At 37.9% G+C, this 15,155-nt stretch overlaps 1 protein-coding gene across 3 annotated transcripts in view; it reads right to left on the bottom strand.

The window, feature by feature from the left end:
- Positions 1 to 15,155, bottom strand: part of ANKFN1 (ankyrin repeat and fibronectin type III domain containing 1) — a 132,077-nt gene that overhangs the window by 106,311 nt on the left and 10,611 nt on the right. Inside the window, exon 1 of one of the 3 annotated variants that reach the window (XM_068209678.1) lies at positions 2,829 to 3,147. The exons of 1 other annotated variant lie outside the window; for it this stretch is intronic. The gene's annotated coding sequence lies outside the window, so the exon portion shown is untranslated. Of the gene's footprint in view, positions 1 to 2,828; positions 3,148 to 15,155 lie in introns of those variants that run through there. One more of the 3 variants, XM_068209677.1, reaches the window with a different exon arrangement.

The raw sequence follows: 15,155 nt of genomic DNA, 5'->3' as shown, positions 1-15,155 counted from the left end.
GCCAGAGTAAGGACTTACATGACCCAAGTACTCAGAGTGTAGCTACAACCAGACTGTATATGGTCACTGGTCCTGGCTTCTTAAATCCTTTAAGGCTCTTTGAGAAAGCCAGATCAGTTCCAGGACTGGAAACACCTGTGTAGGAGCCATTCAAAATTCCTAGGTTTTCTGGCTTTTCCCTCAAAAGATACTGAAAAGCTTTTACAGAGGAGGATGCCCCCTGCCCACTTTGATGCAGTAGTGATGTATTTTAGTGAAGGATCACACAAATTATAACAGGTTGCAAGGGGCAGCACCACCCCAGACCATCACACCAGTCCTTTTTCCAGGACTACAACGTAAAAAGCCATAAGCCATACACAACCTAATATATGATCTGTTTTGTATCCAGAGGTATCTTGGAGGAGTTAACCTGCTGATCTTTTAATGAGTAAATCAGTTTGAACAAAGAATTATGTTATAAGCCTTGGCTTTTACTTGGCATTGAAAATCATATAGTATATAAAAATGGTGAGATCCCGATATTTGATCTGTGTGAGATTATTCTTCTTGCTAAAACCATGAAACGTTGCCAACTACTTGGCTGCCAGCCACATAAATCAGCTTCTCATACCTCTTCCTATAGGTCAGTCATCATACATGTCTTTAAGACTAACATCCACTTTTTCTCCTGTTTCAGCTTAGTCTATATTGATGTCTTATATGTAAAGCATCAAGAAACTGAAATAGGTGTTGCTACCAATCCATTCTGCTTATTCTACATTAGATTTTTGCTTCCTACAAATGATCCTACACTTCTGTAGATCATTAGAATTCTTACTATTTACTTAGGTTCTGGATAAAGTGATCCCTTGGTGTTACTTCCCTGTCTTCAGATTTCTGGGTGGGCTTCATTTATGTATGCAGTGCATATATGTATGCTGGGATAAAAGCTGCAGTATAACAATTGCTAATAACAGGACAAACTTAGTAAAGGTAAAGTTACTAAAAGTGCTTTCAGTGGCTTATCATACAAAATCTCTAACAGCAGGCCTGGTAAAAGGACTGACATTTTTGTTCATCTGAATGAAAATTGAAAATAAACTCTACATGAAAACGTTGAACAAGGGAAAACTGCAGAACTAGATACCAAATGGTGATGGGGAAAGTAATTAAGATCAATATGCAGTGACTTTAAATCTTTGCTAAAAAACACCCCACACCCTAAACCCAGGATTTTCTTCAAATATTGCAAAATGTACAAGCCAAATTGTTATTAGGAACTCTTAGGAACACACTTCACACTAAACATACAGTATTTTAATCCTGATCCTTAGCTAGTATCACCGATGCAAGCAGCAATATTGTTTGAAGTAGGGTATAAAAGGAGAGAAATAATCCCAGACAGAAAAAATAAACAATTAATTTCAGTGACTCATTATTGCCTTCCTCTTTATTCAGACACAAAACCTAATATTATTCATAAAGGTGCACACATGGTCATTTTTCTTCATTTAAGTTGGAGCTGAGAGACAAATCATCAGTCCCCCCGCGCACGGGAGTGTTGTGACTGCTGTCACCTGTGATACCCGGGAAGAGCTCAGAGGTGCTGGCTGCTGTACCAGCACAGAGCAGGGGATCTGTGGGTTCGTGCTGGGCGAGGAATAGGAAGAGCAATGACAGTTCCTTGTTGACAGGACTGTGGGGAGCTGGTGCGTGACACTTCTGCAGCTGCTCTGCGCATACACTTACAGTGACTGCTTTTGCCTGCAGTAATCAAATCACATCTGAAATACAAGAACTAAGTTGCCCGTAGTGGTGAATGCATTCACTGCGACACTGAGACTCTGAGTGTGGAATCAAGAGAGCCTGCATCCAGATGATCAGCATGCTGCACAATTTGTCGAAATACGAACTTGGGTGCTTGAATTTTAATTCAAATGTGATGAAAAATTGTGACCAGAGGAACTTTTTACATCCATTTAGGAAAAACAGAGACAAATTCATCCCTTATGCAAGTCTCCCACAGAATAAACTGGCTTAACATTGGAATCATTCAGATGTCTCTTTTTAGGTAAAATGACTACAAACTTACGGAGTTTATGCATTAGGCTTTTCCAGCTGAGATTGGCTAGAGCTCTGGTAATACATAACACTTTAGAGACAACATTTAACTTCAATACATACAAAGCTTAAATTTCATTATTTTATAGTACGCTGGATTTCACTGAATCATAGCTACTACTTTATCCATGCTGTAGCTATTCTGAGGGAAATAAACATCTCTATTTCTGTTACTAATACACCAGCATACACAAATTCTTTTACTTAGGCACATATATGTAAAAGCAGTACATGCACACATCTCTTCTTCTGTACCAGGAAGAAAAGCAACTAGATCTAGCTAGAGGAAAGTTAATTCAGTTAAATTCACAATAAAAGATCAATACTTTATCTCAGGTTCTGCACACCTTATCATCAGCTTCAAAAGCAAATACAATTTTGACAAGCAATATAATCCAGTACTTTACATTCCTTCTGAGACCCTCATGGCATATAATCTCTTTTTAATGGATGAAGAAGGAAAACAGAGAGGTGAGATGAGATGTTCAGGACTGCAAAGGAAGTCAGTAGCATGCTAAGGATAGAACCCAGTTGTACTAATGTTTCTAACCCCTGAAATGTTAAATGCAGACATGTAATCCCACCAGAAAAACAGGCAAGCATCACACTAGTGCCCCTGCTTCAAGCATACATGCCTACTGGGAAGTGCTGGACACTTCTGGTTGCCAGCCAGTAAACTTTCCCCCTCCTCAGCGTGAACTCTGATTGTCTGCCAGTTCACTTACCCATGATTATCATTTTTTCTGTCTGATGAGTGTAGAACAATTGCCCCTCGAGCACGGGTTAGCCGGAGCCGGAAGAGCTGCTTGCCTCCAGCCCAGCTGTCGGAGTCTCCATGCAAGATGCTGTGCAAAATGTTGAGTTAAAAGAAAACACGAGTAGGGGGAAAAGAGAGCTCTCTGAGAACCTCCACATGGTTCCTGTTGCTAAGGGAACCACTCCCTTTGTCTGCATAGGTTAGGAATGGCTGCTTCATTTGGAGTCTGTCTCTTAAGTACTGAAAACAGCACAACAATTTCAGAGAGAAAATAAAACGTCCAGAATGTCTTGCAACCTTAGAAAAATGGAACCACCTAGGAATTCTTACATTAAAAGCATCTATTAATAGTTGATTTGGGTGACTCCAAGTAGCCTGTAGAACTCCTGTGTGCCATCTGATGGGACAATACACTGCTGCACACAGTTTAATTTAGTTATTGTAATCAGTTTTGTGGATGAGGTTAGCTGATTACAGAGAGAGAGATCAAGAAATCAGGTCCAGTTTACTACAACAAATGGAGAAGGATCAGCAGTAACAAATATAAGCATTTAACAGGTATTCATTATGGGCTATAGAAGAGAGATGCCTTTACTTACATGGGCTCCTATAAAAATCCAAGCCCAAATCCTTAACTCTGATTTCTGTAGCTTCTCTGCCCTGCTGCCTCTCTATCCCCAGACCCAGCACAGACATGTTTGTGAACCCCCAAATATTTGAAAATCTACCTTCTATACAGGCCCACTGGGCTCAGTCCAGTTCAGCACACGGAGTCAGGAACCCCTGCTTCTTATCTTACCCTCTGTGGTATTAAGGCATACAGTAGGATGTGTATTTGGTATAAACATGATTTCACTGTGAGTCTGAGGCCCTAAAACATGAAGAGCTGATAGAAATTGGCAGGAAGGTTGGTGCATGGGAACAGAAATCCCCTGAGTCTAACCTCAAACATTTTGTGTGCATGAAGAAAATCAGCCTCTTTCTGACAATATACAGCACAACATGCATTGCACAGCACAATCACATCCTGCTTTCTCTCAGCTGGTGCCAAAGCCAAAGCACCCCAAAATACTGTCAGTGCAATTTTTTTTTACTGTGAATTTACGTGTTTTAATACTCTAGTATTATGGGGTAGAAATGGTCAAAGACAGATCCAGATACAAATTTTCAAGCGTAGACTACTTTAAAGTTCTTAACATATCTAGAGAACAAACAGAGAAATTAGTTACATTATGTTTGGATAAATAGACAAAATTTCAATATCCTAGATGATGGGCTTCCATATGGAAAGCAGAATTTTCTTTTTCCACCAGAGAGCAGCTGTGAGTGCCTGCAACAGTGGAGGGGGTCAGTTCAGTCTTACAGTAAAGAGCTGAGCTTCACTTAATGCAAGGTAGCTGCTGAGGAAAATCAGAGCCAGTGCTCTGTTTTCCAGGGAGCTGAACTTTTTTCCCCTCAGCCAGATTAGAGTATAATCTTAAAGAACACCAGAGATGCTCTTAGAGAACACTAGTCAGATAAGAGTAATAAGATGCCTTTGCTCACATAACCCAGTCCAGCACTGACACTTTCACATGAAGATTTCCGTTGTCACTTCATTGCACATGTTGAATTGTATTTGCAGCATATGAGTTGCAATGCCCTCCTGTCTTCCTCTCACCCCAGTGAGTCAAATAAAGCAGTCAGAATTGCTTTGTAGAGAAGCCTTTCTGCTCTTCTTTTCAAAAGATTAGGAGATTAGAGAGTGCAACCCAGACTTCAGTTTAGGGACATTAGAAAGCAACTGTTAATGGGTTTCCATTGCATCATTTTAATCAAGGAACATTTAATTGGAAACCAGTTTAAAAGTTTGTGATTATATGTATTATTTTCCTTTCAGGGCATTAATTTGAATTGCTCAATCCTGCTGTGTATGTGTACACACAAACAAACTCATCCCATTTTCTCCTGCTCATGGATAGACTGATGTCCAGGCAAATGCAAATAAAAGATCTTGGGATTCTCTGCAGCCTCAGCAAGGGAGACAATGGGTTTTATGACTGAAGTTTCTGCCAATACTTTACCCACTTTCTTCTGCAGCTTGCAACCCATGGAACCTTCTTCAGTGTAATTACAATGACAAGAGCAAACCCATGCATGTTTAGAGCATTCAAAGTTGATTCCTACCATAATAAAATTCTTCAATGCCACAGATCAGTGCTTAGTGAGTCTAAGAGTGCATTTTACCTAAGCCTTTTACAAGTGTTTGGGTATATAATACTATCATTAATACAAGAGCATTCTTCTGATTATTCCCATTTTGTCACTTCATGATAAAAAGACATGGGGAGCAAATTCAGATCACATTTGTGAAAGAGTCAGGGACTGCACCGATGTAGCCTCCTGCATTACTACACAATGTTAGCCCCCAAAAAACCAAAATAAAACAAAATACCAATCTTTCCCCCCTTATTTTAACAAAGATAGGTATTTTATCAGTTGAATAGAGATTTTAGCATCCTATACAGGACATTTACTTCTTTCCCATTATTACAAAAGCAATACATTTTTGTCAGACAGGCAGTGAGGCTCAGATTTGATGATGACAATGTGAATTTACAAGAAGTGAAACTCTACTCAGGAACTCTTCTTCAGTGAAATCTTGAACTGTATCTATTACAATAAGTCCCATCTCCTCAACTGAAAAATAAAATGCAGTAAGTACTGATGTCCTAAACAGTCTGACTTTGTTATGCTAATCCAAAGTATTAAGAATAGTCAGAAAAGGAATTCATTAGTGGCTACTTGAATCAACTGCTTTTTGTCCCAAATGTGAACATATCTCCACAGTCAGAAATTACCTACACAGTGTGATTGAAGCTTATTTATTTACTTACATATAATAAGCAACTGAACAGCTTGCAGTGCATGAAGTGAGGCTATGGAAAAGTACATTACAGTGCTCCTGCTTCAGGGCCCTTTCAGTCAGAATTTCAGTATATGTGCCTATTTTCTGTTCATCGTTCAGGTAAAAACATTGAAACCCTATTCCCTCAGTCCACTTAGTGAGCAAGAAAAGATTGCGTGCCTTATATAAAATGGCTTAGGAGGAATTTTTAAAACAAATATTTACAAAGCTCTGAAAATATTATCTTGTTTTGTTAAGGTTAAGTGTGCAAGCACTGTACCTGTTACAAATATACCTCTTGTTATGCAGTGAAAGAAGAAGGCAGATGGAGCTGTTGATAGCCTCAGTGACAATAGCGCAACATGCAGTTGCACAGGAACCAGTATTCACCTTATAAGGAGAATTGTTCATATTCCTCTTTTTTTTCAGTCGTAAGTTAGAATTAAAATTCCGACATGAGAAATTTTCCATAGGAGGGCCATATTTAAAAGACCCTCTATATAAGAAAACCCCTTTACTTTGAATGAACTGACATGGATTTAAATGACCTGTGAGAGTATGTGTACGGTTGTATGTGCATGTATAAGGTTTCTTGTCCACTTTTGAGAGCCCAGACTCCCATCCCTTGTGGCAGTCTGCCAAACAGGCCAGGAACGTGAAGAAACTTGACTTTCTGGCACTGTTCCATGTGAGATGCCGGGGAGCTGAGAGCTGGGAAAAGCGGGTGAGCTGGCAGCAAACCAAGAACATTTCCATCAAAAATTTCATTGGAATAGACATTTTCATGCAACGTGTTAGGTTTTGGTGAACCAGCATTAGCTGAGAGAAAAATGTTCCACTGGAAAGTTTCCAGTTTGTCCTAGTGCTAAGATCTTGATGCTTGGACCTCGTAGAATTCATTCAACTGAAAAATAGATTTTTATTTCCTGGTGTCATGCACAGAGACAGAATGTAGTTTACTGTACTACTGATTGTCTAAAATAATTTCTCCTGATACTGTAAAAAGAAGCTTTATTTTGCCATCTGCAGTCAGTGCTGCTGTCTCATGACTCTGTGATTTTTTGCCATCTCCCCATCCCTCTTTTATCTCATCTAAATGGATCACAAGAAGGAATGTCAGCAGGCGAGGGACTCAGTTGTGAGAGCACCACTTTGAACTCAGAGACAGATTTAAATAACTATGTCTTGAACAAGATTTCCGTCTTACTTTCTATATTAGTTCAGTAGGAAAAACAGTACATCCCCACCGTGAAGTGTTATTGAAATTCATAGATATGGATTATAACAATAAACCTGTTACAGTTCTAAGAAATGTATAAAATATAGTAGCTTCAACTACTAAACTGCAGAAAAGTAAAGTATTTAACATTATATTGAGCAAAGATGACACAAAGTTGTGGCAGAAAACTGAAGTAGGGAAAGCTACAGGACTGGATGAATAGTCAACTCTATATTGAATGCAATGCACACGTTTGATTTCACAGATTCTTTGACACAAAAAAGTGTATGCAATATAGATAATTTAGTTCATCTCATTCAAGCTGCATGTGTGACAATTCTGAGCTTATTAGAAAACTTGAACAAAATTCAGCTTTGTCACTGATGGGATATGGCAAAGCTGGGCCAATTCCATGTGCTCAGCTTTTGAACCTGCCTCTCAGAACACTTATTCATATTACACCCCATTCAGGAAGTGATCTCACTGGAAAATCTGAGCAAAGCATAGGACAGAAGTTCCAGATTCAAAAAGCTAAGGAATGTTCTTTCCCCCCCTTCCATTTCATCTTCTTTTAAATTAATTTAGTCCTTGTGAAAATAACTGGATCAACAGCCCTAAGGACCAGGGCTTTTGTGGACACACAAGGACACATTTCCACTGTCCTCATTTCACATCAATGAATGTTCACTCTGAGCTCCATGGTTAACTTCCCGTCTTGGGCATCATAGGACTTCACCCAAAACTAGTGCAGAGATAAGCACAGAAGTCTTCAGTCTGAGAATAAATAACTTTATAATCATAAATAATCATGCAATAATTCACCCCATAATCTTCTGAGTTCTTATAGCAGAAAAGAAAGTGAACCCAATTCTCAACTGAGCTGTAATATATAATTGTTAATACTGGTACTGTAATAGTATCTTTTGGTCACTAGCTCTCTCAGTTTTAAATATGGGCACCCAATTTGAGCTAAACCCAGCATTAAACACATACCCATAGGATTTCTATCTTGCTTTTTCTTACTGGTAATGAAAGAAGCATTAATGCAGTAACAAAGTGTCATGCAAGCTTGAGCTCTATAAGCTGACTATATCCAAATCCTAGACATTGTACAGCATGTCTTAAGGAAGCCTCTGGGTGTTCCAAGAGCTTCATGTGGCAGAGTTAATTCAACTCCATGTCTCCATTTTACTTCTCAGAATTTCTTCTTCTATTTGGAAGAGTAATCCACCTCATTTTCAAATGCATGAAAATTCTTCATCTCCATTTCAAGTTGCTGTCAATATTTCCAGGCTGTGTAACCACTTTCCTCAAGTGAAATTGGCAAAATTGGCCCAAATAATGAATTCATTTTTCAGCAGAAGGAAACAGAAAATATTCCAAGCTTGCTGAAATTGATGTGAAACTATCAAAGAAAGTATGTGCACAGAATTAGCAAAGCAAAAGTCAGACCTGTGGATACATGTTAGTCGATATCTCAAAACAGTCAAAGAACTCCAGCTGGTGTTTCCTGCCTCTATCTGACAATGATGCACATTTTCCACCTCCTCTGACAAGAGCTGACTTCAGTTTTATCTCTGCTGTTTATTTCTGTTCTTTAGAAAATACAGATTCAGAAAGTTCTGCCACCCACTTGCAGCAAATTTAAATATCTAAACAAGAGTGAAGTTCAGTGATAACACTGTGAGTGAAGCTGCTGAAGCATAATTATTCTCGTTACAAAGAGCAAGTCTCTCATACTATGTGTAAGTTTGCACATAGAGGTAGACACACATACATTCAGATTAAATTTACTGTACTATGCTTGATTTGTCTTCACTGTAACTACTTTCTGTGCCATCACTGAAGGCATTTCCAATGTATATATTTGCTCTGACACCTCTAGATATCATCATGTTCTCTCATGCCCTTGAGTGAGATTGACTCACTTCCATTTCTTCTGTTGCTGTGACAAAATAAACAGTAGCTACAAAGCTGTCAAAGAATTGGATTTCTTCTTCTGTCTGCTTTTAATCCTCTTATCTATATACTTGAAATAGGTTGTTCTATCATCCAAGTCATGTTCATATTTTACAACAACTCTTGCCCAATTTTTTGCAGAAATTTATACCTGGCCCTTGTGTTATTTTCGCCTTTATTAAGCCAGAAAAAAATAACAAAATAAACCAGACTGAATGCATTTAATGCAGCAGCTATAACAAATTGCTCAGAAGTTAGAGTTTCAGAGAAGCAGGCCTTCTGGGGGTGCTCCCGTCATCGAGCACACACAGGTAATACTCCTTTCTGTGTCTCATAAAGCAGAAAGAACTCCTAAAATTGAACTTCACCCACTCCAATCAAAATGCCACTCAACTGCTGATTGAAATATCCTTCATTCAAATCAGAGTGAGTGCCTTTAATGGCTACCCAAAAGGCTGTCAAATTAAATAAGAAACAAAATGCAAATAAATTAGCATTCCTAGCTACTGATATGCTATAAATATTTATGAGGAAAAAAAGATGCTGTAATTTCAAATGATACCACAGGCCTATTTTGTACAAACAGTTAAAACAGTTATACATGCAATACTGTACTTTGCAATTTTTTTCCATTTCACATCACCATAATCACCTAATAAATATTTAAATGGACCCATTTGCTGTAACTATAAAAGAACCGTGTAAACTTGTTGTCATCTAGACACATAAGCCGCAGTGGAGTCAATGAATTTCAACAGTCACTTAATATTGCAAGCCACAAGCTACCTTAAACCTGCCAGCAACTGTCTGCCAGGAAGCTACTGTAGCACCATGGCTACCTCCTCCAACCCAGGACACGAGATTCATTATGAATGCTAGCATTGCTACTCTAATTAGGCCTGGGAGAGGTTTAACAACCATGCTACAGTCTTGCTGCTGACAAATATAAAAATAAAGCCTTGTTCAAATTAGCAATGTGAAGTGAGAAGGCCTAGAAGCAGCAACTGTCTGACCAGTAGTGAAACAGTTCTAATCTATAGTGAGGTTATTTTGCTTCATAAACTGCTAGTATGTTACCTGCAGGAGGTCTCCCTGTAAAATGAATTATAGTAAGCTATATGTGATAATTAACCGTGCATTAGCAAATATCTTGAAACAGGGGGGCTCTGTTTTCTCTGTATTTTGACTAATAAAAGCATGAATTTGTTCAACAAATGATCATTTAGGTTGTGGAATGCTAAGCATATTGGAAGAACACAGTAAGCAATAGAATATTGTAGGTGGACTAACAGTTTCCTTACAAAAACAGGCTGTTTAATAGGTTGGCTCCATACTACGTTATTCACAGTACTAAAAACCACAGTGTTGGGAAGACAAATACAATATACATTTAAAATAATATAAACCTTGTACTCATATTTACTTTTAAAATGCCATGGATGTGACAATAAAAAAAAAAAAAATCCATAAGCAAACGTTTATCTCAGCAAGAGAAAATCCCAAATGACTCTTTCCAGAATGTAAACAGATAGTGAGGCAATTGGTATGGTCATCTTTCTTCTCTAGAGGGGAGAAAAATGTGGCTGAGTTTAAAATGTGAATCATATGAATGTGAAGCAAGGCAAAAAAAAAAAAAAAAAAAAAAAAAAAAAAGAAATAGAATTATGTGTATTGCTTAACACAATAAAAATAAAGTGGTGCTATAATTTTTTTAGCTTCAAATACATCTTATGAAAACATATCTAACCATAATGCTTTATAGAGCTGTGGCTGTACCAGCTCCCTCTTGGCTGTGAATCAGAGGTCAGAGCCACTGCAGCAGACACAGATTGACAGTCTGTGCCTCTTTATTCATACCATATGGACTGGAGCCCAAGATTCCAAACATCACAAACCAAATTTCATTTAACTACAGGTAATCTATCAGCTTTAGCCAGGCTCCATGTAGTAATGACTCATTTTAGGATTTGGCTGTATCATGGGTGGATACCCAGCCCCAGTGTCATGGGGATGAAGCACAGGTAAAAAGAGAAGTTATTGGACAGTTCATAAAGATCAGCATTCAGAAATCTCTCAAGATGTTGAATATCTTTAAAACATCAGAAGTGTTCTCTAAATGTAAGACAAAGCCAAGCTCAGCTGTACCTCTGAGCTGTATGTGTCTATTTCCTTCTCCCAGCACAGCTCTCACCTGCCCCGTAACAAACCACACACCTCAGTGCCAGGTCTGTCCCTGCAGCACACCAGGCCTGAAATAACTCCCTGATTTCTGAGGCAGGGAGCTCTCAGTGAGATACCAGAGCTCTGGACATGCAGCAGACATTCAGTCTGAGAGCATGGCAGGATACTCACACGCTCTGGAGACAACCACAGGGCTGGGACTGCAGCATCCTGTGCCACACAGTCACCAGCAAGAATGCTCCTCGCCAGCTTCCTGCAGCCTTCCTTCTGAACATCCATTTAGTTCAGCCAAAGGATATTGGCTTGGTGTTGGCTTTCTAATATCTGTTTAAATTATTTTGGGGATATTTCTAATATCTGTTTAAACTATTTTGCAATCAAATTACAAAAGAAGGGTCAAGAACACATTGCTGAGGAAGTAAATAGGAATTCTTCTTAAAGAATATGCTCTATGAAGTAAAAAAGTCACCACAAATTAATGGCAAGCACAAGTTATTTCTTCTACTTCACTACAGAAGGATAAGAAATTATAAACCAAAATTTTCATTCGTCCAAGCTAGTATAGAGATATGTCTCAAGTTTGTAAGCTCCAATCATCTGGTAACGGAGGGTGAGTTTGAGATTCTGTTTCCCCCTCAATCTCCAGCATAAGGATGTTTGCCTTATGTTCATAAAGAATTTAAGTATATTAATTTTTAATGTATCTCCCTCTCAACAACATGATTTTTCACTCTAAGTAAGAGCATTAGATAATTTTAACCATCACAATTTGAAAGTGACCACATGTTGCAGTTAATGAAGTTTGAAAATCCAGTGTCACTTTTAAAATTTGCTTTTCAAAAAGAAAACCAAACCCTTAAATGTTTTTTACCATTGCACTAACCTTCAGCTCTCTAAGGTAAATGAGAACTTAGAAAGTAGTGTGCTGTATTTTCTCAGTTGAATTATATTATAGACTTCCAGGCAGAGGGTAAGATTGCCCCCTTTTGGAATTTTTCAGAGTAACAGTCCAAATAAAGAATTGGGTGCAAAGCATTCCTAATCCCTACTCAAGATATGCATCTCATCAGGGATTATTTCTGCTTCATGCTGTTGTGTTCTCATGTTACTGTGTATGTGGCTTCACATTTCTTATTAAAGCAACAGGCATGAAAGAATTCAACTGCTCTTGCCAGCAACCACAAAGGCACAAAATCTGAAGTCAGATAAAGGTAAACATATGGAACATTCCAAGGAATGCAGTAGTAAAGATGGAACATATAGCTGAATTCTCCCCTTCTCTGCTCTGTAGGACAAGCTTTAGAGACAGTAATTTGTAACTACAGTGTCTCATAAAGCAGCATTCTCTGATAAAATTCACAGAGACTGTAGCATTCTAAATAAGAACTGGAATGACTCAAGTGCTGAAAACAATCAGGACAGTTCTTCTGATCCCAGATTTACCTTAACAGCAAATTCATGCTTGGTGTACTGATCTAGTGGTTGGGTTTTTTTTTTTTTTTTTTAATTGTCAGCTTTAACACCTAAATCGTGGTCGTTAATCAAGTATAATAGTCCTTTAAAGACATGTTCATGAGCACAGGCAGAACATGCCCAATAACCAGGAGTCTGAATGGATATTTGTATTTTCCTTAAAATCTTATTTTTATTATTACAGTGCCATAATGCCAAATATATAAATAATTTGTTACTGAAAACAATGCAGGTTAGTTCTTTCAAATAGTTCATAATTAGTATTATTTGCAAATGAACATCATTAGTCTGTTACTTGACCTGCATCTTCTTCTAGTTTTAGTAAGCTAGTCTTTATATAATGCACAATTAATTGCATTAATTTGCACATTTTTGTTTCAAAACTTATTTCCCAGGGATAATACCTTTAAAGCTCTTTCAATTACCAAATTTTATTCATTCTCATATGAACCTGGTGGTTTAAAATTAGTAAAGAGTTTCTTCTAAAGAAATATATTAGTATGGCTTCAACTAGAAGTGGTTCAACGGCCAGCTCTTCAAACATGGAGAGATCTGCAAATGGAGTCAGACTGATAGACTGACATAAACCAGCAATAGGATAGAAATCAGGGAGTATTAGTGGGAGCTACACTGATGTATCTCATCATAGCTGGAACAAGACGTCTGCTCAAGCAAAGTAAGAAGGGCAGGCTGTCAATGCACTGCGTCAGACACGGAGGAAAATGGAATATTTAAGGTGTGCAAGTATCTGAAAAGCTCATTGCCCAAATTGTGTCAGCAGTATTAAATAGCTCCATCCCATTCTTCTGTTCCAGTCACAGACTCTATGGAATACAACATTTAGTTTTCTATCCTATTACAATCAAATTATATCACCAAAGGCTATTGTCTTCCAATAATTCAAGTATAGTTCAGTGAACTAAACCAAGATTACACTAGTTCATAGGAAACAGCATACCTGAGTGTGTCACAACTGATTTTGAACCCTACAGGACAATACTTTAGAGCAGTGTTCATGTGGATGCTATAAAAACGTCATTGTGCCAATAAACTTCAATGCAAGTGCCTCAAGAATAAATCATGTCACTCATATTTCAGTTTTTAAAAATTTTAAAACCCATCAGTAACATTTTTTCCTGTGGTTAATATTTTAATATTCTTAATCTCTGAGATACCAAACTTTTAAGAGTGATGAAAACAATCCTTGTCCCTTACATATGTTTTATCTTTGCTTCATGGTGAGTAGATTATCACAATAAAGAAGATTAGGCATTGCAAATTTTATGTCTTCATAAAAAAGCTGAAGTCCCAGGTTTACTGAGTGGAACTCAGAGTAAAAACCACCATTACATATAAAGCACCGAGTGTAACAAGATGAACCGCAATGTAACTTTCCAGACTGTTTGCCCAAGCTGTTTAATGCCCTGTGTATTTCTGTTGAGGGAAAGTGAGAGCTTAAGTTGAATTATGTCCTTGCTGCTTTCAAAATACCTTAAACAGTTATTCAAACTGTAGCCAGTGTGTCATGCATTCCAATACAGAATATAAGGATCTATGTATTTAATATCACTGTAAGACTTTTACTTAGAGTTTTCCTCTCAGTGCTATGGAGTTAATCATAAGGAAGGAATGCACATTCTGATCATGTTAATTAGCTCAGTGAATATGACTTCTAAAGAGATCACTTAATGAGTCCTTAAGGATGATGAAAACCATTTTATTAAGAGAAATGCTTGGTTTCCTTTACTGACACATTCATTGGACCAAAAGGCTGTCATTAGCTGTAGCTGTCTTGATATCTATATATGGACAATGAAACCACTGCAGAAGACACACTGTAGATTTAATATCCACATTTTATAGCCACTGAAAAGTATGAGGATAAGGATAGAAGCAGAATAGTCACTTATGCTTTCAGAAAATATAAATTTGAACTTCTTAGGGCATAATTTTTTACATATAAATGACATGAATCAGTGCTCTGGATTGCTGAGCTTAATTCTGTGCTTTTATTTTACTTATTTTCCCTTAATGAAGGACACGAAGAAGCAATGCCAACTGATAGAGAGTTTTGATTATGATTGCAAAAGTGCTGACTTTTTAACTGCTCCCTTAGGTTAAGGAAAAATGCCTCTGGGCTTGACCATGGCTCAGAAATTTTTAGGATATGTTCTTATCTTTGCCATGTTTGATTTAGATTCATCTCGTTGTGCCACCAAGTCCCTTTTTATGGAGTGGAGACTCAACATAGCCAAGGTCTTAATTCAGTTACTTTGCTTGGGTGGGAGGTTGGCCAAACATCCCCACCTACTGCTTCCATGAGGTTTTCTCTGCTCATTCTTCCATGGAACATGAGAAACAAGTTCCACCTGATAAATAAACTGTGGTCTTCACTCCCTTTCTGTGCTCTATGGAGGGGTGGAAGGCATTGCACCTGAAACACATCCAGCTTCACTGCACAGCAGTTGTCACAAGAACAGTGCTACTTGTAGGAAAGGTAGGAATTCCATTTGTTTATTCATTTAGAAGTAAAAAAAAAACCACAGCATCTTTAGGAATCCCTTATGGAACCTGAC

This window comes from Anomalospiza imberbis, chromosome 19 (assembly GCF_031753505.1).
Source record: "Anomalospiza imberbis isolate Cuckoo-Finch-1a 21T00152 chromosome 19, ASM3175350v1, whole genome shotgun sequence".
Taxonomy (NCBI): Eukaryota; Metazoa; Chordata; class Aves; order Passeriformes; family Viduidae; genus Anomalospiza; species Anomalospiza imberbis.
Note: the sequence above shows the minus strand (reverse complement) of the source record. Positions and strands in the feature narration are given on the sequence as shown.